This window comes from Desmodus rotundus, unplaced genomic scaffold, assembly GCF_022682495.2.
Source record: "Desmodus rotundus isolate HL8 unplaced genomic scaffold, HLdesRot8A.1 manual_scaffold_18, whole genome shotgun sequence".
Classification (NCBI taxonomy): domain Eukaryota; kingdom Metazoa; phylum Chordata; class Mammalia; order Chiroptera; family Phyllostomidae; genus Desmodus; species Desmodus rotundus.
The window spans coordinates 158,784-167,140 of record NW_026527236.1 but is presented as its reverse complement, the minus strand read 5'-3'; positions in this window follow the sequence as shown (position 1 = coordinate 167,140).

Sequence of the window (8,357 nt, the reverse complement as noted above, 5' to 3'; positions counted from 1 at the left end):
GTTGCTCGCACCCCGGCCCCATGTGTCCCAGCTCCATGGACGAGGTGGGCCGCTTATGGCGGGATGCAGGCGTCCTGCGGGGCTCAGGGGACGGCGTGGGCACTCCCCGGGCGAGAGAGGGCGCCTGGGACCCGAGAGAGCCCCGGGGAGAGTCCGAGGCCTGGCCGCAGAGGCCTCCATTGCCTCCCCGGGCTCCTACCATGGGGCCTGACCGTGCTCGCCCGAGGCCCAGATTCACCGCTCGTGAATGCCTTTTGCGGACGCCAAGGACAGGAGGTCGCCGATTCCCTCACAGAGGTGGGGGTTCGAGCTCTGGGGGACTGAGGTCGCAGCGGTCACACTCCATTTTTGGGTGGTTCCGCAGAGACTGGAGGGTTGAAGCGGCTGGGTCCAAGTCTGCCGCCTTGTGGCAGGGTGGGGGCTTTGCAGGCGAAGCAAGGCTCTTAGCCTCCCAGGCGGGGCACAGGCCAGACTCCCCAAGGGAGAACCGGTCCTTGGTCGAGGGTCCCGCCCGCCCGCCCCGAACCGCTCCACCTGGCGCGGAACCGTGGCCGGCCCCTCTTCCCGGCCCCATGTCCCTAGCTCTTCCCTGGCACTCTGCCTCTAGGGGTGGGAGACGGGCTGGCAAGTGTGGTCCACGGGAAAACGCGCCGTCCTCTGGGTGGCAGGGAGGGCCTCCGTTAACTCTGACACCAGCCCAGGGACCCTGTAGACCTGGCCTGATATCTCAAGGGGGGGGCACGTTGCCCGGAGGGATGCTCTTGGGGTGGGGCCTGCTTGCGCCTGCGCGGCCCCGCCTCTTGGCCCGAAACCACCCAGCCGCGGCTCGGACAAAAGCCATCTCCTGGGGGCCTACCCCCTGTTCTTCCATCCGTAAAGGGGGACCCCTTTACGGATGGAAGAACAGGGGGATCTTCGCAGTGGTGGGGACGGGACGGAGGGGTCTGCGGGTTTGCAGCCACGTAGGCCAGTTGCTCGCACCCCGGCCCCATGTGTCCCAGCTCCATGGACGAGGTGGGCCGCTTATGGCGGGATGCAGGCGTCCTGCGGGGCTCAGGGGACGGCGTGGGCACTCCCCGGGCGAGAGAGGGCGCCTGGGACCCGAGAGAGCCCCGGGGAGAGTCCGAGGCCTGGCCGCAGAGGCCTCCATTGCCTCCCCGGGCTCCTACCATGGGGCCTGACCGTGCTCGCCCGAGGCCCAGGTTCACCGCAGGTGAATGCCTTTTGCGGACGCCAAGGACAGGAGGTCGCCGATTCCCTCACAGAGGTGGGGGTTCGAGCTCTGGGGGACTGAGGTCGCAGCGGTCACACTCCATTTTTGGGTGGTTCCGCAGAGACTGGAGGGTTGAAGCGGCTGGGTCCAAGTCTGCCGCCTTGTGGCAGGGTGGGGGCTTTGCAGGCGAAGCAAGGCTCTTAGCCTCCCAGGCGGGGCACAGGCCAGACTCCCCAAGGGAGAACCGGTCCTTGGTCGAGGGTCCCGCCCGCCCGCCCCGAACCGCTCCACCTGGCGCGGAACCGTGGCCGGCCCCTCTTCCAGGCACCAGGTCCCTAGTTCTTTCCTGGCACTCTGCCTCTGCGGGGGTGGGAGAGCTGCTGGGAAGTGTGGTCCAAGGGAAAACGCGCGGTACTCTGGGTGGCAGGGAGGGCTTCCGTTAACTCTGACACCAGCCCAGGGACCCTGTGGACCTGGCCTGATATCTCAAGGGGGGGGCACGTTGCCCGGAGGGATGCTCTTGGGGTGGGGCCTGCTTGCGCCTGCGCGGCCCCGCCTCTTGGCCCGAAACCACCCAGCCGCGGCTCGGACAAAAGCCATCTCCTGGGGGCCTACCCCCTGTTCTTCCATCCGTAAAGGGGGACCCCTTTACGGATGGAAGAACAGGGGGATCTTCGCAGTGGTGGGGACGGGACGGAGGGGTCTGCGGGTTTGCAGCCACGTAGGCCAGTTGCTCGCACCCCGGCCCCATGTGTCCCAGCTCCATGGACGAGGTGGGCCGCTTATGGCGGGATGCAGGCGTCCTGCGGGGCTCAGGGGACGGCGTGGGCACTCCCTGGGCGAGAGAGGGCGCCTGGGACCCGAGAGAGCCCCGGGGAGAGTCCGAGGCCTGGCCGCAGAGGCCTCCATTGCCTCCCCGGGCTCCTACCATGGGGCCTGACCGTGCTCGCCCGAGGCCCAGATTCACCGCACGTGAATGCCTTTTGCGGACGCCAAGGACAGGAGGTCGCCGATTCCCTCACAGAGGTGGGGGTTCGAGCTCTGGGGGACTGAGGTCGCAGCGGTCACACTCCATTTTTGGGTGGTTCCGCAGAGACTGGAGGGTTGAAGCGGCTTGGTCCAAGTCTGCCGCCTTGTGGCAGGGTGGGGGCTTTGAGGGCGAAGCAAGGCTCTTAGCCTCCCAGGCGGGGCACAGGCCAGACTCCCCAAGGGAGAACCGGTCCTTGGTCGAGGGTCCCGCCCGCCCGCCCGGAACCGCTCCACCTTGCGCGGAACCGTGGCCGGCCCCTCTTCCAGGCACCAGGTCCCTAGTTCTTCCCTGGCACTCTGCCTATGGCGGGGTGGGAGACGAGCTGGCAAGTGTGGTCCACGGGAAAACGCGCGGTCCTCTGGGTGGCAGGGAGGGCCTCCGTTAACTCTGACACCAGCCCAGGTACCCTGTGGACCTGGCCTGATATCTCAAGGGGGGGGCACGTTGCCCGGAGGGATGCTCTTGGGGTGGGGCCTGCTTGCGCCTGCGCGGCCCCGCCTCTTCGCCCGAAACCACCCAGCCGCGGCTCGGACAAAAGCCATCTCCTGGGGGCCTCCCCCCTGTTCTTCCATCCGTAAAGGGGGACCCCTTTACGGATGGAAGAACAGGGGGATCTTCGCAGTGGTGGGGACGGGACGGAGGGGTCTGCGGGTTTGCAGCCACGTAGGCCAGTTGCTCGCACCCCGGCCCCATGTGTCCCAGCTCCATGGACGAGGTGGGCGCTTATGGCGGGATGCAGGCGTCCTGCGGGGCTCAGGGGACGGCGTGGGCACTCCCCGGGCGAGAGAGGGCGCCTGGGACCCGAGAGAGCCCCGGGGAGAGTCCGAGGCCTGGCCGCAGAGGCCTCCATTGCCTCCCCGGGCTCCTACCATGGGGCCTGACCGTGCTCGCCCGAGGCCCAGATTCACCGCACGTGAATGCCTTTTGCGGACGCCAAGGACAGGAGGTCGCCGATTCCCTCACAGAGGTGGGGGTTCGAGCTCTGGGGGACTGAGGTCGCAGCGGTCACACTCCATTTTTGGGTGGTTCCGCAGAGACTGGAGGGTTGAAGCGGCTGGGTCCAAGTCTGCCGCCTTGTGGCAGGGTGGGGGCTTTGCAGGCGAAGCAAGGCTCTTAGCCTCCCAGGCGGGGCACAGGCCAGACTCCCCAAGGGAGAACCGGTCCTTGGTCGAGGGTCCCGCCCGCCCGCCCCGAACCGCTCCACCTGGCGCGGAACCGTGGCCGGCCCCTCTTCCAGGCACCAGTTCCCTAGTTCTTCCCTGGCACTCTGCCTCTGCGGGGGTGGGAATGCTGCTGGGAAGTGTGGTCCACGGGAAAACGCGCGGTCCTCTGGGTGGCAGGGAGGGCCTCCGTTAACTCTGACACCAGCCCAGGGACCCTGTGGACCTGGCCTGATATCTCAAGGGGGGGGCACGTTGCCCGGAGGGATGCTCTTGGGGTGGGGCCTGCTTGCGCCTGCGCGGCCCCGCCTCTTGGCCCGAAACCACCCAGCCGCGGCACCGACAAAAGCCATCTCCTGGGGGACTCCCCCCTGTTCTTCCATCCGTAAAGGGGGACCCCTTTACGGATGGAAGAACAGGGGGATCTTCGCAGTGGTGGGGACGGGACGGAGGGGTCTGCGGGTTTGCAGCCACGTAGGCCAGTTGCTCGCACCCCGGCCCCATGTGTCCCAGCTCCATGGACGAGGTGGGCCGCTTATGGCGGGATGCAGGCGTCCTGCGGGGCTCAGGGGACGGCGTGGGCACTCCCCGGGCGAGAGAGGGCGCCTGGGACCCGAGAGAGCCCCGGGGAGAGTCCGAGGCCTGGCCGCAGAGGCCTCCATTGCCTCCCCGGGCTCCTACCTTGGGGCCTGACCGTGCTCGCCCGAGGCCCAGGTTCACCGCAGGTGAATGCCTTTTGCGGACGCCAAGGACAGGAGGTCGCCGATTCCCTCACAGAGGTGGGGGTTCGAGCTCTGTGGGACCCATGTCCCAGCGCACACAGTCCCTTCTCGCAAAGTTCAGACCAGACTTTAGAGAGCAGAAGCGTTTCGGTCCAAGTTTTCCGCCTCGGGGCAGGGTGGGGCCGTTTGAGCCAAGAGAGACTCTTAGCCCCCCAGGCAGGTCTCAGGCCCGTGACCCCCAGGGAGACCCGGTCCCTGGGCGTGGGTCCCGCCCGCCCGGGACCGCCCCACGTGGCCCGGAACCGTGGCCGGCCCCTCTTCTCGGCCCCAGGTCCCTAGCTCTTCCCTGGCACTCTGCCTCTGGCGGGGTGGGAGACGGGCTGGCAAGTGTGGTCCACGGGAAAACGCGCGGTCCTCTGGGTGGCAGGGAGGGCCTCCGTTAACTCTGACACCAGCCCAGGGACCCTGTGGACCTGGCCTGATATCTCAAGGGGGGGGCACGTTGCCCGGATGGATGCTCTTGGGGTGGGGCCTGCTTGCGCCTGCGCGGCCCCGCCTCTTGGCCCGAAACCACCCAGCCGCGGCTCGGACAAAAGCCATCTCCTTGGGGACTCCCCCCTGTTCTTCCATCCGTAAAGGGGGACCCCTTTACGGATGGAAGAACAGGGGGATCTTCGCAGTGGTGGGGACGGGACGGAGGGGTCTGCGGGTTTGCTGCCACGTAGGCCAGTTGCTCGCACCCCGGCCCCATGTGTCCCAGCTCCATGGACGAGGTGGGCCGCTTATGGCGGGATGCAGGCGTCCTGCGGGGGTCAGGGGACGGCGTGGGCACTCCCCGGGCGAGAGAGGGCGCCTGGGACCCGAGAGAGCACCCGGGAAAATGCCCAGCCCTGGCCCCCGTGGCTCCAGTGGCCTCCCCAGGCTCCTGCCGTGGGGCCTGGTCCCGCTCACCGGGGCCCAGGTCCTCCGCAGGTGAATGCCTTTTGCGGACACCAGGGACCACAGGCCGCGGATCCCTTCACGGGCAGGGGGGGTTCGAGCTCTGTGGGACCCAGGTCGCAGCGCACACAGTCCCTTCTCGCAAAGTTCAGCCCAGACTTTAGAGAGTAGAAGCGTCTCGGTCCAAGTTTTCCGCCTCGGGGCAGGGTGGGGCCGTTTGAGCCAAGAGAGACTCTTAGCCCCCCAGGCAGTCCTCAGGCCCGAGACCCCCAGGGAGACCCGGTCCCTGGGCGTGGGTCCCGCCCGCCCGGGACCGCCCCACCTGGCCCGGAACCGTGGCCGGCCCCTCTTCCCGGCCCCATGTCCCTAGTTCTTCCCTGGCACTCTGCCTATGGCGGGGTGGGAGACGGGCTGGCACGTGTGGTCCACGGGAAAACGCGCGGTCCTCTGGGTGGCAGGGAGGGCCTCCGTTAACTCTGACACCAGCCCAGGGACCCTGTGGACCTGGCCTGATATCTCAAGGGGGGGGCACGTTGCCCGGAGGGATGCTCTTGGGGTGGGGCCTGCTTGCGCCTGCGCGGCCCCGCCTCTTGGCCCGAAACCACCCTGCCGCGGCTCGGACAAAAGCCATCTCCTGGGGGACTCCCCCCTGTTCTTCCATCCGTAAAGGGGGACCCCTTTACGGATGGAAGAACAGGGGGATCTTCGCAGTAGTGGGGACGGGACGGAGGGGTCTGCGGGTTTGCAGCCACGTAGGCCAGTTGCTCGCACCCCGGCCCCATGTGTCCCAGCTCCATGGACGAGGTGGGCCGCTTATGGCGGGATGCAGGCGTCCTGCGGGGGTCAGGGGACGGCGTGGGCACTCCCCGGGCGAGAGAGGGCGCCTGGGACCCGAGAGAGCCCCGGGGAGAGTCCGAGGCCTGGCCGCAGAGGCCTCCATTGCCTCCCCGGGCTCCTACCATGGGGCCTGACCGTGCTCGCCCAGGGCCAGGTTCACCGCAGGTGAATGCCTTTTGCGGACGCCAAGGACAGGAGGTCGCCGATTCCCTCACAGAGGTGGGGGTTCGAGCTCTGGGGGACTGAGGTCGCAGCGGTCACACTCCATTTTTGGGTGGTTCCGCAGAGACTGGAGGGTTGAAGCGGCTGGGTCCAAGTCTGCCGCCTTGTGGCAGGGTGGGGGCTTTGCAGGCGAAGCAAGGCTCTTAGCCTCCCAGGCGGGGCACAGGCCAGACTCCCCAAGGGAGAACCGGTCCTTGGTCGAGGGTCCCGCCCGCCCGCCCCGAACCGCTCCACCTGGCGCGGAACCGTGGCCGGCCCCTCATCCAGGCACCAGGTCCCTAGCTCTTCCCTGGCACTCTGCCTCTGGCGGGGTGGGAGACGGGCTGGCAAGTGTGGTCCACGGGAAAACGCGCGGTCCTCTGGGTGGCAGGGAGGGCCTCCGTTAACTCTGACACCAGCCCAGGGACCAAGTGGACCTGGCCTGATATCTCAAGGGGGGGGCACGTTGCCCGGAGGGATGCTCTTGGGGTGGGGCCTGCTTGCGCCTGCGCGGCCCCGCCTCTTGGCCCGAAAACACCCAGCCGCGGCTCGGACAAAAGCCATCTCCTGGGGGCCTCCCCCCTGTTCTTCCATCCGTAAAGGGGGACCCCTTTACGGATGGAAGAACAGGGGGATCTTCGCAGTGGTGGGGACGGGACGGAGGGGTCTGCGGGTTTGCAGCCACGTAGGCCAGTTGCTCGCATCCCGGCCCCATGTGTCCCAGCTCCATGGACGAGGTGGGCGGCTTATGGCGGGATGCAGGCGTCCTGCGGGGGTCAGGGGACGACGTGGGCACTCCCTGGGCGAGAGAGGGCGCCTGGGACCCGAGAGAGCCCCGGGGAGAGTCCGAGGCCTGGCCGCAGAGGCCTCCATTGCCTCCCCGGGCTCCTACCATGGGGCCTGACCGTGCTCGCCCGAGGCCCAGGTTCACCGCAGGTGAATGCCTTTTGCGGACGCCAAGGACAGGAGGTCGCCGATTCCCTCACAGAGGTGGGGGTTCGAGCTCTGGGGGACTGAGGTCGCAGCGGTCACACTCCATTTTTGGGTGGTTCCGCAGAGACTGGAGGGTTGAAGCGGCTGGGTCCAAGTCTGCCGCCTTGTGGCAGGGTGGGGGCTTTGCAGGCGAAGCAAGGCTCTTAGCCTCCCAGGCGGGGCACAGGCCAGACTCCCCAAGGGAGAACCGGTCCTTGGTCGAGGGTCCCGCCCGCCCGCCCGGAACCGCTCCACCTGGCCCGGAACCGTGGCCGGCCCCTCTTCCCGGCCCCATGTCCCTAGCTCTTCCCTGGCACTCTGCCTCTGGCGGCGTGGGAGACGGGCTGGCAAGTGTGGTCCACGGGAAAACGCGAGGTCCTCTGGGTGGCAGGGAGGGCTTCCGTTAACTCTGACCCCAGCCCAGGGACCCTGTGACCTGGCCTGATATCTCAAGGGGGGGGCACGTTGCCCAGAGGGATGCTCTTGGGGTGGGGCCTGCTTGCGCCTGCGCGGCCCCGCCTCTTGGCCCGAAACCACCCAGTCGCGGCTCGGACAAAAGCCATCTCCTGGGGGACTCCCCCCTGTTCTTCCATCCGTAAAGGGGGACCCCTTTACGGATGGAAGAACAGGGGGATCTTCGCAGTGGTGGGGACGGGACGGAGGGGTCTGCGGGTTTGCAGCCACGTAGGCCAGTTGCTCGCACCCCGGCCCCATGTGTCCCAGCTCCATGGACGAGGTGGGCCGCTTATGGCGGGATGCAGGCGTCCTGCGGGGCTCAGGGGACGGCGTGGGCACTCCCCGGGCGAGAGAGGGCTCCTGGGACCCGAGAGAGCCCCGGGGAGAGTCCGAGGCCTGGCCGCAGAGGCCTCCATTGCCTCCTCGGGCTCCTACCATGGGGCCTGACCTTGCTCGCCCGAGGCCCAGATTCACCGCAGGTGAATGCCTTTTGCGGACGCCAAGGACAGGAGGTCGCCGATTCCCTCACAGAGGTGGGGGTTCGAGCTCTGGGGGACTGAGGTCGCAGCGGTCACACTCCATTTTTGGGTGGTTCCGCAGAGACTGGAGGGTTGAAGCGGCTGGGTCCAAGTCTGCCGCCTTGTGGCAGGGTGGGGGCTTTGCAGGCGAAGCAAGGCTCTTAGCCTCCCAGGCGGGGCACAGGCCAGACTCCCCAAGGGAGAACCGGTCCTTGGTCGAGGGTCCCGCCCGCCCGCCCGGAACCGCTCCACCTGGCCCGGAACCGTGGCCGGCCCCTCTTCCCGGCCCCATGTCCCTAGCTCTTCCCT